Source organism: Lingula anatina, chromosome 5, assembly GCF_051362555.1.
Source record: "Lingula anatina isolate TDL-2025a chromosome 5, LinAna3.0, whole genome shotgun sequence".
Classification (NCBI taxonomy): domain Eukaryota; kingdom Metazoa; phylum Brachiopoda; class Lingulata; order Lingulida; family Lingulidae; genus Lingula; species Lingula anatina.
In genome coordinates, this window is record NC_141771.1 from 1,393,801 (window position 1) to 1,413,929 (window position 20,129).

At 37.3% G+C, this 20,129-nt stretch overlaps 2 long non-coding RNA genes across 2 annotated transcripts; one reads left to right on the forward strand and one right to left on the reverse strand.

The window, feature by feature from the left end:
• The first annotated feature begins 3,303 nt into the window (after positions 1-3,303).
• LOC147761442 (uncharacterized) lies at positions 3,304-4,914 on the forward strand. Its single transcript, XR_015334777.1, has 3 exons — positions 3,304-3,463; positions 3,997-4,167; positions 4,696-4,914. It is a non-coding gene; the product is annotated as an uncharacterized LOC147761442 (long non-coding RNA).
• Positions 4,915-8,591: 3,677 nt separating this feature from the next.
• Positions 8,592-10,067, reverse strand: LOC106179748 (uncharacterized). The gene is made up of 3 exons (XR_015334608.1): positions 9,909-10,067; positions 9,241-9,444; positions 8,592-8,810 (listed from the first exon to the last, which is right to left on the reverse strand). It is a non-coding gene; the product is annotated as an uncharacterized LOC106179748 (long non-coding RNA).
• Between the last annotated feature and the right edge of the window lie 10,062 nt (positions 10,068-20,129).

The window sequence follows — 20,129 nt, forward strand, 5'->3', positions numbered from 1 at the left end:
GAAAAAAGAAAACGTCGCCTTTCAAAAAGTCTTCAGTGGCACTCCGCTTATTAGACATGCAATAAAGGTTGAGCATATCATTTTCTCTATAAAATGATCATTTCTTCGCTTGTTTTGTCTCGATTCTCGAGCGCTGAACAAAATGAAACCACAACACAAACTTGGTTCTAAACAAAGGTTAGCTAGGTAATTTCTACAGCTACACATTAAAAGAAAACAGACTGTCCGGATCAACCCCTTTTTAATTCCAATTGTACTATTAGATGATTTGAATGTTGATAAGAGTATATCAATAAACAAACAATGACACCGTAGTTAACCTCTCTCTCTCTCTCTCTCTCTCTGTCTCACGCGCACACACACACACACACACGCGCGCATACACACACACGCATACACACACAAATGCACACACGCATACTCACACACACGCATACACACACTAACACACCCATCACACCAAGCGCTCCATGCACCGGTGGCTGTCATGGCGACGACAGCAGCGAGTAGAATCAGCTTCATCATTTTGGCGGCAAAAGAGCTGTCGTCTGCTGACTGTTGAAGTGTGACTTGGAGCTTGATTGAAGTCGAAGTCTGTCAAAACTGGACCAAGGCAACGGTTTTATATCGTTGTAACACACAACGAATTTGTAATTGTTATACTTTTGGAAGCAAGTATTTGCGACGAAGATCGGGATGGTAAATTTGATGTAAGACGCATACGGAATAAATCATTTATTTGCGTTTCAGTTGGCAACGCATCGTCAAACTGCTACAATTATGGATGATTTATAAACAGTCAGTGCTTATTACAAGATAAATAAAGACTAAGGTAGAAACATGCCCAAAATGTTGTTAGCAGCTGTGCCTTATTTCTTTGTTGCAATTATAAGATGGGCTGGTATGCGATTTAGATTCATTCACCAATACTAGTTTATTAAAGCACTGCCTATGTGGAAATGAAACATAGCCGCATTTATTTGATAATGAAGTATCGAAAAACAAACAAAAACACGCACTGAGAGAGTGTGTGTGTTTGTGTGTTTGGGAGTGAGTGAGTGAGAGAGAGAGGGGGAGGTAGGGAGGGGAAAGAGAGGATTGACTTGACCTGAGAGAGGATTGCATGTGTTATAACAATTCCATCATCACAAAAAATTAGGTGGAAAAGCGTTTCTATCTTCAGTTGTATAAAATGCATTGACAGTAATTCTTAATTAGCAGAGTCTTTAACGCATTCTATGCTTTAATTTGACTGAGGTGTTATTTAACGACTCTCCCCTCCTTCAAGATAGATCCAGTGCTCCCGCTGACTAGACGTGCATTGGGCGTCCGCCTGCAGTCATTCTTTTATGAATTGAATCAGAATGATCACCTGAACTTGATGGATAAGTGTGGATACTTCAATCAGTCTCTCTCTCTCTCTCTCTCTCTCTCTCTCTCTCTCTCTCACACACATACACACACACAAACATACACACATACACACACACACGCACACACACACACTAAGATAAAACATGCCGTCCAAAACATTGACAAGAAATATAATTTTTCAACAGGTGGGTAGGCTTTCTGAAATTCTCATAAATGTCTTAAAATGCAAAGAGACCTCCAAAATTCCCACTTATGTCACCGCTACATACCTTAGTTGTCCCTCTACGAATTCTAAAGAAATTTGAGAAGGAAACAAAATGTGCCCAAACGCCGCCTTACTTTATTGTTACAAGAAAAGGAGATTTCCAATAACATACTGTCAAGGAGAAGCAGTTGAGTGGTAATTTTCCATAGGTCTAGATCACAGAAAAGAGACTATTTCATTTTAGCAAACATATTTCCTTTTTTCTTTTTTTTTTTTTTTTTTCAAAAGCAACTGGTAGTAACGAACCAATGCTAATGAACTTGATGAATGCTGCTATATAAACAATACCCAATGAAAATAACGAAAAAAATATCTTGTCTGTCTTCTTATCACAAAGGTGGCAAGTCATTCAGGTCAGGGCAAAACAAATTTTACGAGTGTTTCATTAGATAAAAAGTGCTTGGGGTAAACTGAAAAGACATTGTTTATTGCAGCACTACAATTTATGACAGATGATAGGTGTAACCGGGTTGGCATCAATTATACGTAATTGTAAGCTTCAAGGCGGCACGTGAATTGGATGGAAAAGAGTGGTACAAATGTAGTTGAACCGGGCGCCTCCGAGATCTCTTTCTCTCTCTCTCTCTCTCACACACACACAAACACACACACACACACACACACACACACAGGGACGTTTGAAAAACGCTCATATTGCCACGGATGATTTTTTTTTAATGCAGTGTATTATGCAATCCCAATTCCAAGCATATAAGATAAGAAATAAAATCAAACAAACAAAAGGGACATAGCCGATAGTTTATTCACATATGTGTGGGCTGATATGCAGTTTAGATACAGTCATCTCAACTAGATTATTAAAGCATTGCCTATTTGGAAATAGAACATAAACGCATTTATTTGATAATGAGCTCTCGCAAAACACACAAAAGCACTCGCGCACTAGGTGTGTGTGTGTGTGTGTGTGTGTGTGTGAGAGAGAGAGAGAGAGAGAGAGAGAAAGAGAGAAAAAGAGGGAGGGATGGTAGGGGGAAAAAAGAGAAGATTGGCTTGCATGCGTTATAACAATTCCATCATCACAAAAAATTAGTTAGGTAAGGCGTTTCTATCTTCAATTGTATTAACTGTATTAACATTTTTTTCTTAACAAGCAGATTCAGTGCTTTTTATGCTTAACTTTGACTTAGGCGTTATTTAACGGCACCCCCTCCTTCAAGATAGCTCCCGCTGACTACACGTGCATTGGTCGTCCGCCAGTAGTCATTCTTTCATGAACAGAATTATAATGATCACTGGCGGACGCTCAATGCACGTGTGGTCACGGGGAGTGCTGGACTATTTGTACAACTCTTTTCCATTCGATTTATCTACCGCCTTGAAGCTTACAAGTACGTATGGCACCAACCCCGAGTATGCCCATTATGTCTATCAAAGTCTTTCCATTGTACCCCAGGCGCTTCTTATCTAATGAAACACTAGTAAATATGTCTTGCCCTCACATGTCAAAACTTCTGAATGAATGAGTGACTTGCCAACTTTGAAGATACTTGGTATCTGAAACCAAAGTAAGTGATAATGCATTTCACGTGTATCTTATTTAGCCATTCCTACCTTAACACATATCTTGAGGCAAAGTTTTCGGTTCCAAAATGCAATAATTACGCATTCGTTTTGTATTTTGGGACGTTATAAAATAGCTGCCTTGGTTTAGTTTTGACAGACTTCGACATCCGTCAAGATTCAAGTCCTTCTCCTAAACTCCGCAGACTACATCTCTTTTCAAGCCAAGATGATGAAGTTGGTTCTTTTCGCTGCTCTCCTGACCGTGGCCGCCGCCATGTATTGGGAAAGTCTTGGTCAAAGGTGAGAGAGAGAGAAAGAGAGAGAGAGAGAGAGATTAGTGAAGGATCCATACATGTTGTGGATTCTAGCTGCAACAGACAGTTCATCTTATGGTGCATTTAGATTCAGTAAACAATCTGGACGACCATGCTTTTTTTTCTTTTACTAATGTAAATATTGTTTCGGGAAATTTCGATTTTTCTTATGATTTTTTTAATACTATGGGACTTGGATACTTTTGGACCTACATGGGCGTTGATAATGCTTTCAAATAGTATTTTGCCGCTTTTGACTTAATAGGTTTTGTACATAGCTAAACAGGTCGTTCTCCAGTCTTCTCCGCTAGTCTATTCCCCCCCTCCAAAATACATGTCCAGTTGTAAAGGCCCTAAGGCTTATACAACAAAATCGAGATATTAGAAATGAGACAAAACCTGTGGGGTTTATTTTTTATATTGAAAACTGTAGGTTCCTGTTTTTATAAGGCCTCTTTAAGCAGTCAAAGTAATTTGAAAAGTAGGATTTGAAAAGTTGTCTTTTATAATTTGAATTAGGACTTACTACGGCTATCAACCAGACAGATATGGATATGGTTATAAACCAGACGACTATGGCACCAACAGCGGATATCGCAGTTACGGCTACAACAGCTATGCAGGGGTAGGGTATAACTACAACAGAAGGAACGGATACACTGGATACGTACCAAGGCCTTATAACCCAACGTGAGTTTAATGTTGACATTTTGATTTTGTTATATAATTTACTGTATCTTTTTTACCTAGAACATGTATAATCTGGTTTCTCCGACTAAAAAAGTATGAAAATTATGTATGACATTCAGGTATAAACATTATAACATTTTTGAATGTTTTTGTACCTTTTCTAACTCATCTTCGTAATAAGGCAGAATAATTGTTCCCATTACTATAGAAAGACGACAAAGGAATGAATAACTTCTCAGTACTCTTTGCGTTTTTTAATAGCATTACATATGTTTGCTGCAAGTGTTATGTTAGACATACTTATACACGTGTTTGTGTTTGAATAACTGAAGATATAGGCCCTAACTACAAGAGGTGATTGCACATACTGGTATGTGTACATACAAATACATGTATATTTGACAAATTTTGCAGGGAGGACTATTGCTTATGGTATCATATAATACAATCTGTGTTAAATGATAATTAACACAAAATAGCTGTCGTTTTCTTTGTGACCATCTAAACGAAGTTTTCTTTTAATTCCAGGCACTGAAAATGCACCTGTCCTTCACTCTGCAGCGTTCAGCGAAGGATATGACGACACCAGCCGTGTGATTTGTACTTTACAATTGCTCTCACATATACTACCAAATGCTTGGAAGACTTTTTCCGAGTGAATAGACTGATACAATTTCGAAACTTAGTCTGGACCTATTTATCTTCAAAATGTTTGTCATTGCCTAAGAAATAAAGCATAAAACCTGTCCCAAATAGTCTCTGTTTTGACTCCTACATCAATGAAAACGATTGACAAAAGTTAAAGACATAAATATGTTGATGCTCATATATATGTAAATCAATCCGACTTTAACTCGTGTATGAGATAACACATACAATTACGGGTAAGAAAATAACTTAAAAAAGACTAACTAAGTACGTTGTTTATCATAGAGATTGTGCCACAACTGAAAAATAATATAAGGACTTCACAAGCCATCAGTTTTTTCTCAAAGATGGGCTCGTGCTTATGGTGGATCTGTAGTCACGGAAGTTTGACTTTATGGAGAATTTCCAAACAAATTTATTCAGAACTATTCTCATCGTCAGTCTTTATGTTCATATTAGCTTTGTTATTTATATTTGGAGTTGGTTCCGCACAGTGTAACTGTTCTGTTTATCTAGCAGCGTTCCTCACAACCTTAATCCACACCCCTTACCTATCAAGTGAATTAATGCCATATTTCCGAAGTATAACCTTTCCTGATAACGGTAACTTCATTAAATGCCACACTTTTTTTTCACTTGGCCTTTACTTTTAGTTAAATGTTATTTAACTGTAGAACGATGAAAATGGAATGTAAAAGTCCACGAGATGTGTTAGTATTAAAGGGATGGATTTTCTTAGTGAGCCAAACACAAAGGAAAATGTGAAAGGCTCTGACTTGACTGTTCAACGTTCAGAAGTCTTCACGATATCCAATGTTTGTTTAATAAGCTAAAATAGACGGTTTATAATTACTGACTACCCGTATACACGACATAAAGTCAGTGAAATTAACGTAGTATCTGACAGTGGGCTACCTGTGACCATTGTGACGCGAAAGTAGTTAGTTATCTTTCCAACTGGCAAGTCTTTTGAAAATGCGATGATAAAATAAGATGATATAATGATATAATAAGAAAAACATCAGCAGTTGATCGTTAGCCCTGTTTCTCTATTTCTAGACAAGACTGAAACCGTGACACCTTACACAGAGGGCCAATTCTGCAAATATCTGTAAGGACGTCCATCTGTGTGTGATTCTCTAATTAAACTATGGTAGTTCTATTTCGAAAAGAATTCTCTGATATTTTTCATTGCTTCCTGCCGCAAAAGTCACATCACCAATTACTACCCACATTGCTTGCGAGTACACCAGTCACAATTTATCACCAAATATTACCCACATTGCTTCCGAGTACACCAGTCACAATCTATCACCAAATATTAACCACATTGCTTATGAGTACACCAGTCACAATCTATCACCAAATACTACCAACATTGCTTCCGAGCACACCAATCACAATCTATCACCAAATACTACCCACATTGCTTCCGTGTACACCAGTCACAATCTATCACCAAATACTACCCACATTGCTTCCGTGTACACCAGTCACAATCTATCACCAAATACTACCCACATTGCTTCCGTGTACACCAGTCACAATCTATCACCAAATACTACCCACATTGCTTCCGTGTACACCAGTCACAATCAATCACCAAATATTACCCACATTGCTTCCGAGTACACCAGTCACAATCTATCACCAAATATTACCACCTTTGCTTCCGAGTACACCAGTCACAATCTATCACCAAATACTACCCACATTGCTTATGAGTACACCAGTCACAATCTATCACCAAATATTACCCACATTGCTTCTCAGTACATCAGTCACAATCTATCACCAAATACTACCCACATTGCTTCCGAGTACACCAGTCACAATCTATCACCAAATATTACCCACATTGCTTCTGACTACACCAGTCACAATCTATCACCAAATACTACCCACATTGCTTCCGAGTACACCAGTCACAATCTATCACCAAATATTACCCACATTGCTTCCTAGCACACCAGTCACAATCTATCACCAAATATTACCCACATTGCTTCCGGGCACACCATTCACAATCTATCACCAAATATTACCCACATTGCTTCCTAGCACATCAGTCACAATCTATCACCAAATATTACCCACATTGCTTCCTAGCACACCAGTCACAATCTATCACCAAATATTACCCACATTGCTTCCGGGCACACCAGTCACAATCTATCACCAAATATTACCCACATTGCTTCCTAGCACACCAGTCACAATCTATTACCAAATATTACTCACATTGGTTCCGAGTACACCAGTCACAATGTATCATCAAATACTACCCTCATTGCTTCCGTGTACACCAGTCACAATCTATCACCAAATATTACCATGCGTGTTTATAAAGAGTATCAGGCATGCTCTTGGCACTTTCTTTGTATGACACTGATCATTGTGTTATAGTAAACAACGTCAAAATACATAACTTGCAAACCACTCAGAGAGCTAACGCAGACCTACACAAAGGAAACGGCATAAAAGTATATTCTTTTTTATTGTTATTTGGAGGAAACTTCGGGTGTTCTTTTGTGATTGGTAGGTTTTCAATACCACTTGTAAAGTTTACTTTTTTCAGAATCAGAGTTTTTTGGAGAATCTTTTTAGAAAGTATATATAGACAATTGCAAAGACATACACTGTGTCTTTCTTGACGTAGGCCATAACGATCCGTGCTTGATATTGGTGCCATTATTAATTAAGCGTCAGTTTGAATAATGCTTTTTTTTCTTAGAAATACATTTAGTCGTGGTGTCTTCTGGTAATTAAATAATTAATTCATACATGTTATCTTAACGTGCTTGTACTATCGGTAAATATAAATTTCTTTTAACTTTTACAAGCACTCAGAATAAAATCAGTTAAGGTGATTTTTTAATAAAAACACATTCGAGTGTCTGCGTATTTCACCAGGCCATGGCAAAAATTAGAAGCTTGATATTTCACTTAAGAAAAATAAACCTATTCTGTCTTACATATGTAAATATACAGTGCCTTCAGTGGGTCTCTTTGATGCGGAAACAGTTATTTATAGAGTCCTTATTTCAAAAACTCTTGCATTTACAATAAGTACTTCAAAGAGGGAGGTTCAAAATCAATGTCGTTTGCCTGCTGGGATAACTTTCTTTTAACTTTTACAAGCATTTAGAATAAAGTCAGTTAAGGTCATTTTTTAAAATAAAAACACTTTCGAGTGTTTCTGTATTTCGCCAGGCCATGGCAAAACTTAGAAGCTTGAAATTTTAGTTAAGAAAAATAAGCCTATTCTGTCTTACATATGTAAATATACAAGGTCTTTAGTGGGTCTCTTTGATGCCGAAACAGTTATTTAGTCCTATTGTCAAGAACTCTGGCATTTACAATGTGTACTTCAAAGAGGGAGGTTCAGTTTCTGATGAGGAACGTTGCCACGAGAAAGGGCCCACGCTGACATGGCATGTGTTGGCATATTTTAAAGAAATATTATACAACAGTTCTCTTGACGAAAGTGGTTGCCTAAAGTGCTTGTCAAACCTTATAAAACCCCTGTTTTTTTGTCATTAACATCAACATGTCTTTAAACCACGTCTGTACCATGTTGCAGATACATGTTTAATCGCGAGATATGCAAAAGAAACAACAGACACGATGATGACACATTTCTGTGGATTTCTGTGATGGGCTTATAAATATGATCCCTGTGTATGTGAGCTTTTAAAAAAAGATTCTCTTAAAAAAACGCTTATAATTCCCATGGACATTTACAATCTATATTGGTTAAAACACTAAAAACAAAATGACATCATCATCACATATTTTATTGCATAAGCGTTGAAAAATTTCATACATGTAATACAGAATATGTTTCCAAATTGCACCGGTCTATTTATGGGCAAAAGCAGAAAAGATATTTAGAATGATATGAGCAAGGATCTGTTTGGTATGGGTCACGTGGTTGATGTCGTCATATCCGGCTGTGCACACTGCAGAATAAAGGTTATCCGCAGCATCTGTTTCTGGAATATATAAAGAAATGTTTGATAATGTCATTTAGACACGGTACGGGTCACGGTTGTTAAAAAACGGACCAATACATGACTTAATGACTAGACAATTGTCTAAAGTCTCTTCCTTCAGATCAATACAGTTCAATGCTCTTAACCCTTTGTTGTGCTTATTGGCGGAGACTATCAAGACTGAAAAAGGAGGCTGTGTCGACACCTGCCAACTTGGAGCTTTTTTTACAAGATTGGTGGAACACATTTGGATCTTGACTCGAGCACAATTCAGATAAATGATACAGAATAGGTCGGTTCGGTTAAGACAATGGAACGACCATCGCAAGTTATGTCATATTTACAGCATTAACTAGCCATTAGAAATACATGTATTAAGCTGAAGTATACAATCGAGAAAAAAACTGTAAAATGTGATAGTTAATCTTACCACTAATATTGCCATGGGGTATATGATCCCTTCTTTCCTCCGTATTGAGGCTTTCCGTATCCAGCACCTTTGTATCCATAACCTCCTCCGTTGCTGTTGTATCCGTTCAGGTGATATCCGTTGCGGTCACCATATCCGTACCCTTTACCATAATAGTTGTTGTCGCCATTACCATATCCGCCTAGTTGAAACTCATCAGGTGTCCTTTAACAAAATAAAAAGACATATAACTTTTCAATTTCATTGGGATAACATTATCAATATGAAAGAAGAAAGCGTCGCCTGTCAGTCTGCCAGTCTTCGGTGGCACTCTGCTTATTAGACGTGCAGTAAAGGCTGATCGTATCATTTTCTGTATAAAATGATCATTTCTTCGCTTGCTTTGTCTCGATTCTCGAGCGCTGAACAAAATAAACCACAACAGTAACTTGGTTCTAAACAAAGGTAAGCTAGGTAATTTCTACAGTTACAATTACATATACAGCTTTTAAAAGCAAACAGACTGTCCGGGTCAACCCCTTTTTAAATTCCAATTGCACTGTTAGATGAATTGAATGTTAATAATATTAAATCACGAAACAAACAATGATACCGTAGTAAACCTATCTCTCTCTCTCACACACACACTAACACACACACTAACACACCCTTTACTCCGAGAGACTCACCAATTGGCGGCTGTCACGGCCACGAGAGCAGCGAGTAGAATCAGCTTCATCATCTTGGCGGCAAAAGAGCTGTCGTCTGCTTACAGTTGAAGTGTGACTTGGAGCTTGATTGAAGTCGAAGTCTGTCAAAACTGGACCAAGGCAACCATTTTATACAGTCCCGACACACAAGGAATTTGTAATAATTATCTTTTCAGAACCCAGTATTTTGCCTTTAGATATTTGTGACGAAGGTCGGGATGGTAAATTTGATGTAAGACGCATACGGAATAAATTATCATTTTTTTTTTTTTTTTTTTTGCGTTTCAGTTGGCAACGCATCGTCAAACTGCTACAATTATGCATGATTTATAAACAATCAGTGCTTATTACAAGAGAAATAAAGACATAAGGTAGAAACATATCCAAACTACTGTTAACAGGCTTGCCTTACTTCTTTGATGCAAATATAAGATACATCAGTCAAAATATTCGTTTGAAAGTGGCCTTTTTCTCGGTTTTTGAATTATAACAAAGTTTACAAAGCGTTTGGTTATGAATTCATATCTTAACGATTTAAACAAAAAACTATGCAACAAACCAGCGTACCTATGACATTCATAAAACAAATTATAAACTGCGATTTCTACTGATAAATAAATAATGCCAGAAATGAAAAATGGAAAAGAAACACCAATTTTTCCCCTTGTAACACCGGTGGCAAGTCTAACCTCATTATTAATTCTGAGTAAAAGTTACAGCAGGTTAGGACACTATATTTTACGACCTTTTCATTAGATAAAAATTCCCTGCCTTGGGTGACTTAAAAGAACTTTTATGTTACAGTTGATGGACAAACATAACAGGTGCCAGTAAGATGTGCTTGTCTGCTTTAAGGCATACTGGTACCTGAACCTGATGGATTAGGGTGGTAACTTCAATCAGTCTCTCTTTCTATCACTCTCAAGCACACACACACACGCAAACACTTAAATAAAACATGCCGTCCAAACCATCAACAAAAAATGTAATTTTTCAACAGATGGGTAAACTTTCTGAAATCTTCATACATGTCTTAAAATGCAAAGAGACCTTCAAAAGCCCCACTTAAGTCACCGCTGCATACCTTAGTTGTCCTTCTACGAATACTAAAGAAATTTAAGAAGGGAACTAAATGTGCCCAAACGCCGCCTTACTTCATTGTTACAAGAAAAGGAGACTTTAAATAAAATGCTGCCAAAGAAGAAGCAGTTGAGAAGTAATTTTCAATAGGTCTCAGAAAAGAGACTATTTTACTTTATCAAACACATCTACATGTTTTTTTCATAAGCAACTGATAGTAACGAACCAATGCATTCATTTCAAGCAGCTAATGAACTTGATGATTGCTGCTAAATAAACAATACTTAATGAAAAAAACGTAAAAAAATATCTTGTTTGTCTTCTCATCACAAAGGTGGTCTTACATTGAAGTCAGGGCACGACAAATTTTACGATGTTTCATTACATAAAAAGTGCTTGGGGTAAAATGAAAGACTTTGTTTATTGCAGCACTACAATTTATGACAGACGATAGGCTTAAACGGGTTGGCATCAATTATGTAATTGTGGGCTTCATGGCGGTAAGTGAATTGGATGGAAATGGCACAAATGCAGTTGAACCAGACGCCTCCAGGACGTAAAAACGCTCATACTGTCAGGAAAGGAATGAATTTTTAAAAAGCAGTGCATTATGCAATCCTCATTTCAAGAATATAAGATAAAAATAAAACGAAACAAATAAAAGGGCCATTTTCTTCGTAACCGCATTCTTAAGAAAGCTCAATACATGGAAACTTATTCATTCATGATAGTTTATTCCTATATGTGTAAAAGATTGGGCTAGTATGCAATTTAACATTCATCTCTACTAGTTTGTTAAAACATCGCCTATGTGGAAATGGAACGTAGCAGCATTTATTTGATAATGAACTCTCGCAAAAAACACAAAAAAACACACTGAGAGACAGAGTGTGTGTGTGTGTGTGTGTGTGTGTGTGCGTGTTTATGTGTGTGTGATTGAGAGGGAGGGACGAGAGAGAGAGATAGAAAAGGAGGGAGAGGGGGGAGTGGGGAGGGAGGATTGACTTGCATGCGTTATAACAATTCCATCATCACAAACATTAGGTGGATAAGCGTTTCTATCTTCAGTTGTGTAAAATGTATAAACAGTTATTCTTAATTAGCAGAAACTTTAACGCATTCTATGCTTTAATTTAACAGAGGCGTTATTTAACGACTCTTCCCTCCTTCAAGATAGGTCCAGCGCTCCCGCTGACTACACGTGCATTGAGCGTCCGCCTGTAGTCATTCTTTTATACATGTAAATTGAATCAGAATGATCACCTGAACTTGATGGGTAAGTGTGGATACTTCAATCTGTCTCTCTCTTTCTCTCTCCCACACACACACACACACACACACATATACACACATACACACAGACACTTAGATAAAACATGCCGTCCAAATCACTGACCAAAATATAATTTTTCAACAGATGGGTGTGATTTCTGAAATCCTCATACATGGTTTAAAATGCAAAGAGACCTCCAAAATTCCCACTTATGTCACCGCTGCATACCTTTGTTGTCCCTCTTCGAATTCTAATGAAATTTGAGAAGGAAACAAAATGCGCCCAAACGCCCCCTTACTTCATTGTTACAAGAAAAGGAGATTTCCAATAACATACTGTCAAGGAGAAGCAGTTGAGTGGTAATTTTCCATAGGTCTCAGAAAAGAGACTATTTCATCTTAGCAAACATATTTCCTTTTTTCTTTTTTTTTTCAAAAGCAACTTGTAGTAACGAACCAATGGTAATGAACTTGATGAATGCTGCTAAATAAACCATACCCAATGAAAATAACGTAAAAGAATATCTTGTCTGTCTTCTTATCACAAAGGTGGCAAGTCATTCAGGTCAGAGCACAACCATTTTTACGAGTGTTTCATTAGATAAAAAGTGCTTGGGGTAAACTGAAAAGACTTTGTTTATTGCAGCACTACAATTTATGACAGACGATAGGCTTAAACGGGTTGGCATCAATTATGCAATTGTGAGCTTCATGGCGGTACGTGAATTGGATGGAAATGGCACAAATGCAGTTAAACCGGCCGCCTCCGAAATCTCTTTCTCTCTCTCTCTTTCTCTCTCTGTTTCACACAGGGACGTAAAAACGCTCATATTGTCAGGAAAGGAATGAATTTTTAAAATGCAGTGTATTATGCAATCCTCATTTCAAGCATATAAGATAAAAATAAAACCAAACAAACAAAAGGGCCATTTTCTTCTTAACCGTATACTTAAGAAAGCTCGATACATGCAAACTTTAATTCATTCATGATAGTTTATTCCCATATGTGTAAAAGATTGGGCTAGTATGCGATTTAGCATTCATCTCTACTAGTTTATTAAAGCATCGCCTATGTGGAAATGGAACATAGCCGCATTTATTTGATAATGAACTCTCGCAAAACACACAAAAACACGCACTGAGAGAGTGTGTGTGTTTGGGAGTGAGTGAGAGAGAGAGAGGGAGGGAGGGAGGGAGGGAGGGAGGGAGGGGAGAGAGAGAGGATTGACTTGAACTCACACACTGAGAGACAGAGTGTGTGTGCGTGTGTGTTTATGTGTGTGTGATTGAGAGGGAGGGATTAGAGAGAGAGGATTGACTTACATGCATTAGCTGATTCAATGCGTCCTTTGCTTTACTTTGGCTTAGGCGTTATTTAACGATACACCCCTCCATCAAGATAGCTCCAGTGCTCTCACGTTATAAAATAGCTGCCTTGGTTAAGTTTTGACAGACTACGTCGTCCGTCAAGATCCGAGTCCTTCTCCTAAAGTCCGCAGACTACATCTCTTTTCAGGCCAAGATGATGAAGTTGGTTCTATTCGCTGCTCTCCTAACCGTGGCCGCCGCCATGTAAAGGGAAAGTGTTGGTCAAAGGTGAGAGAGAGAGAGAGAGAGATTAGTGAAGGATCCATACATGTTGTGGATTCTAGCTGCAACAGACAGTTCATCTTATGGTGCATTTAGAGTTAGTAAACAATCTGGAAGACCATGCATTTTTATTTTATTGTTCTGGGAATTATCTTTGTCTGGGTCGAAGGTTCGATTTTTCTCATGATTTTTTAAATACTATGGAACTTGGATAACATATGACTTGGCGTAGATAATGCTTTCAAAAAGCATTTTGCCGCTTTTGACTTTACAGGTATTGTACTTAGTTTGTAAACGGGTTTAGTAGGGGAGCCAAGGCTAAAAAAATGGCGAAAGAATTTTTATGATATAAAATGTTCGAATATATGGTCGGATAGCCTGATATCTGAGGTTTATGACTCTGCTTATTGGACAAATGGGCTCAATTGCGAAAGAGCCCAAAAATCCAAGATGGCCGCCATCCCTTATGAATATGCAATAAACGCATAAATTGTGAAAAATGCTTGATATTTTCAATTTGTTTCAGGGTAGATGTTTTTTATTGTCCATACATTGTGGAAATATGTACTGTCTGATGATCTGTAGCAGGAATTGATCAATTGGATTCAAAATGGCGCTCTATTCAAGATGGCGGCCAATATTTCAACATTTTTTGCAATTAAATCATCTTTTCATTGATCTAGAATTTATTTCAAACATGATATGAGCAAACATTTATCAAATAAAGATTCCCTCTGCTATTACCTGCATTTGTACCATCTATGTATAGTATAGAGGCTTTGTGATTGCAAAAAAATCCTATATGGCCGCCACACACGCCTTACCATTATGAGTAAAGGGTACCATCTGTCTTTTATAGAAAAGTTCAAATATCTACTTTAGTGAAGCGAATGCTATTTCTGTTTTACAACTTTTGGGTAAAGAGGAATAGTTTCAATATTTTAAAGGCAAATTCAAAAAGCTACCTCAATCCAAGATGGCTACCTTATCCAAGATGGCGGCCAAATTTTCACAAGTTTTAACAATGAAGTCATGTTTTCTGTAATCTAAAATGACTTTCAATCAATTTACTATCTGAATACAGAATTTAAGTTTGATGATTAGAGAAAAATCCAATATGGCTGCCACACACCCCTTACCAACATGAGACAAAGGCAAAACATGTATCATATCAAAAGTTGGTATATCTGATTTAATAAAGTACATTATACTTTCATTTTATAATATTTGGGTAAAGTACACTTGTTTTAATTTTATAAAGGTTAATTACAGACTGCCTATTAATCCAATATGGCCACTCTTTCCAAGATGGTAGCCAAAATTTTACCAATATTGCAATTTAATCCTTTTTTCTTTAAGTCAGAATTTCTTTCAATCTTTTAGAAGCAAAATTCCATAAAATATAGATACTCTACCCTAATAACTGCATTTTTACTATGTATATACAAAATGAAGGCTTAATGCTTATAGAAACACACAATATGGCCACCATAAATCCCTTATACCATTACCCTCATTTGGATTTTTCTCTTCATCAAAAAGCCTCCATTGTGCATGCAGACAACAGAAATGTGTGAAATATTATAGAAAAGCTATATGTGATGACAGTTTGCTTATATCATGGTTATAAGAAATTCTAGATTTAAGAAAACATGACTTAATTGCAAAAATTAGTGAAATATTGTCCTCCATCTTGGATGAAGCGGCCATTTTGAATCCAGTTGACAAATTATTGCTACAGATCACCAGGAGGTATATAATTCCACAATATATACACAATAAAAGTATTCTACACTTCAGCAAAGAAATAATATTAATCACTTTTTATAACTGATGCTAATTCTGTGCATTCACCATGGATGGCGGCCATCTTGGATTTTGGGGCACTTTCGCAATTGAGCTCATTTTTCTAATAAGCAGTTTCATAAACCCCAGGTATTAGGCTCTTCAATGATATGTTTGGAATTTTTATGTCATTAAATTTCTTTTACTACCCTCTTTTGAAGACTTTTGGAGTTTGGCTCACCTACTAGTTGTTCTCCACTCTGCTCTCTTCTGCTTATCTTCCCAAAAATATACGTGCCCAGTCGTAATGACCCTGAGGCTTATACAACAAAATCAAAATATTAGAACTGAGACAAAACCTGGGACAAATCCTTTTGATTCTTTTTTATATTGAAAACGTAAGGGTCCTGTTTTTATAAGACCTCTTTAAGCAAGATCAAAAGCAGCAGAAATAATTTGAAAATTAGGAATTGAAAAGTATTTCTGTATGAAAATTAAAAACCGTCTGTTTTATTTTCATTAAGGACCTACATGTATGGCTATCAACCAGACAGATTTGGACATGGTTATAAACCAGACGACTATGGCACCAACAGCGGATATCGCAGCTACGGCTACAACAGCTATGCAGGGGTGGGGTATGACTACAGCAGAAGGAACAGATACACAGGATACGTACCAAGGCCTTATAAACCAACGTGAGTTTAATGTTGACATTTTGATTTTGTTAAATTTTTTACTGTATCTTATTTTTCCTAGTACATGTATAATCTGGTTTCTCCAACTTGATTTTCACAACAACCGGTATATAGCGAGTAAAAAGTATAACGATTATTTATGACATTCAGTTCTACGAATTTTAAAGAAATTTTGATAGGGAAAGAAAATGTGCTTAAACGACGCCTTACTTCAACTAAAATGCTGTCAGAGAAGAATACAATACCCAATGAAAATAACGAAAAGATATCTCTTGTCTGTCTTTTTGTCACAAAGTTGGCAAGTCACTTAAGTCAGGGCACGACAATAGATAAAATGTGATTGGAGTAAGATGGTAATACTTTGTTTATTGGAGGTACTATGGACGATAACAGACGTAACTGGGTTGGCGTCAATTATATGACATTGTGCTTGTTAGCTTCCAGGTGGTACGTGAATAGGATGGAAGAGGGTAGTAAAACTGTAGCTGCATTGAACGCCTCCAAAATCTAACTCTCTCTCTCTCTCTCTCTCTCTCTCTCTCTCTCTCTCACGCACACACACACACACACACACATGGACGTAAAAACGCTCATTATTTTCAGCAAGAAAATAGCCTTTTGAAATACGATGCCTTATGTGTTCTTCAAACAAAAGGGACACTTTCTCCGTAGCCATATACTGGACATACACACACTGGACAAAAGAAGTGTCACCCCTACTGAGCCAATACTATGGGGGAGATAAATGACTGTGGAATGATATGCTCCTGGTATCATTTTATTAACATCAAAATTCACAAAAAATCACAAAATGAGAACAAAATATACATTCTACCAAAATATGCAGTTTCAAGTCCAAAATTAGTACTTAGTGGCATAGCCACTTGACCTAATAATAGGTGCCAGTCTACGAGGCAAGGATTCATATAATTGTCTGTTGCGTTCAGGGCTTATGCTGGCCCAAGCATGAAACACTGAATATAACAGAGTTTCTCTGCTGGTTACACGGGCATTTGTCAAAAGTTTTGACATATCATTCCACACATTTTCTATTATTTTTGCTTCCGGACTCTGGGCAGGCCACATCACCCTGCGAATGCCCTGTTGGTCAAACCAATCATCAACTGCTCTGGGCCTGTGACAAGGAGCATTGTCATCCTGGTGAACAAATGGATAATTCGTGTCACCAAACATGTTAGTAATAGATGGTAGCAAGCCTGACTCCAAAACATCGATATATTTCTAGTGATTCATGTTTTCATCAACCACAATCAATTCGCCCACGCCATGGATGCTGATGCAGCCCCACACCATGATGAATATGCTGCTCCGGGTTCGAAAATTCAGTACATGTGGTTCAAATGCTTTACCAGCAGTTCGCCAGCATCGTACCCGTCTGTCATCAGAGGTCAGACCAAAGCGACACTCATCAGAAAAAAATATATAGGACCAATTGTCATGGGCTGTCCAGTTCCAGATCCTGTTGACCCTAGTTCACTCTACGTTGCCTGTTTTGTAACGATATAAGAGGTTTCAGTCTTGCTACCCTGCTGTACTCTCTATGAGCATGTAACCGACGCCTAGCAATTTTCACAGACACATTCTTATTTGTGAAATTTTTCCACTGTGTTGTCAACTGTCAAGCAGTGTCGAACTTTGACAACCTGGACATCAAAATCAGTCGTCGGTCTTCACGGCCAGTAGTTTTTCTTGGACGACCCATCAGAGGCAATTTGTCTCTTGATCCAGTGTTTCTATACCGAGACCAGACCCCCTGCACGGTTCTGACTAAACAATTCAATTGTATCGATATACTGACATTGCTTATATTCCGCCTCTTCAGGTTAATAACTTGCACCTATAACCGTTAGATAATTGCCTGTATCTTGCCATATTGGAGGAAGACAGGAATAACATTTGCTGTACATTTACAAGACCAACAATACAATCCCATGGTACAGCGTAGTCACATTATAAGTAGACCAGGCATTATATTTACCCAAGATCTGCCTACTTTTATTACTCTGAGTTAGGGGGTGACACTTCTTTTGTCCAGTGTGTGTATATTCATATATCATTATATTATAACATATATGTGGAAAACAATTAGGCTCGTAGGTGCTTTTAGGACACTCTGCTCTACTCACTACTGGTGACCAGTTAATTAAAGGATTCCTCTACGGAGAAGGACGATAGCCGCTTTCATTAGATTATGAACCCTCTCAAAACACAGAGAGATATATAGAGAGAGAGGGAAATAAAGGGGACTGACTTGCATTACAAAACTTCCATTATTTCTTTAATGAATAGAATTTCAATGATTTTAGTCCCTGTAAAAATATGCATGTTATGCTAATTTAACGTCGCCTGTTGTCTCAGTAAGGGAAAAGGTGATGATCTTGTCTGCATATAATGTCACTGTGACTCATTAGAAAATCTCCTACGTATAACGAAGCTTCGTGTTAACATTACGCGTGCGGGCAGTACAGCAAATATAAATGTTATTTTTATTGCCAATGTTCTTATAATCATACGTACCACTTGGTAAGGCATTGATTTATAGCTTTATAACAAGCTAGCTAAAGTTAATACTAAGACAACGACGAAGTAGTGCACCTGCTGTTAAGCCTGGGCTAACATATATGGAATCCAAAATGAGAGAGAGAGAGAGAGAGAGAGAGAGAGAGAGAGAGAGAGAGAGAAGAGAGAGAGATCATTTAGTAAAATTGAAAGTAATACACGATACCAAAATTATTAAAAGCAGGGCATCGTTATGAGTAAAAATATTAAAAAAATATTTGAAGGATAATTTCATCACGCCCAGTCCTGCAGCTAGACACTACTATTAACGTACACAAGACCCCATTAAGACGGTATACAAGAATAAATTAATTGAAAACAAAATTATTGAAAAAGATGAAGAATAATCGGATAATGGCAAGTTAATTTAACATTCATTTTATGTTAATGAGCAACAGTATGTTTGTGTGAGAGAGAGAGAGAGAGAGTGAGAGAGAGGGATTCGGAAGGCACGCGCCTTAACAATATTTGTCAGATTCACGGACCAATCTGCCTTGTGGCTTATAAGTGCGTTATGGCCGCGACCTTCACATCCATTATTTAGCAGTGACATGTAATCTACTGGTCTTTTCTACATGCTAAAGTCACTTCTAATAAAACCAAACACAGGTAAAATGCAAGATCATAACATGTTGTTACTACCGTGAGGCTCAAATTATTATTTTTTAAAAAATATGTTTCATCTTTACTGAATTTGATAAGCACAAGCATTAACAAATCAAGGGAATTATTTTGGCCGATCTGACGATCTGACGATACTTTTGAACCAAAGTGTTAATGTATTCCACGAGTATCCTATTTAGCCATCCCTACCTTAACAAGTACCGGTATCTTAAAGCAAAATATTCGGTTCCAAAATGTAATAATCATGCATTCGTTTTGTGTTTTGGGTCGTTATAAAATAGCTACCTTGGTTTAGTGTTGAAAGGCTTATGTGCATTGCAAATATTTTTGTTACAAAGATTGGCGTACTTTTAACAATGTTACTGTCTCGATTGTGCAATTTGAACTAATCGAATCCTTGGGTTCAATTTGTATCGCAACAATAACAGAAATAAAAAAAAAACAACATCATGGGGCACCAAACACTACCGTGTCGTTTTGAAACCATTGCTTCTGAGTACACCAGTCACAATCTATTACCAAATATTACCCACATTGCTTCCGAGCACACCAGTCACAATCTATTACCAAA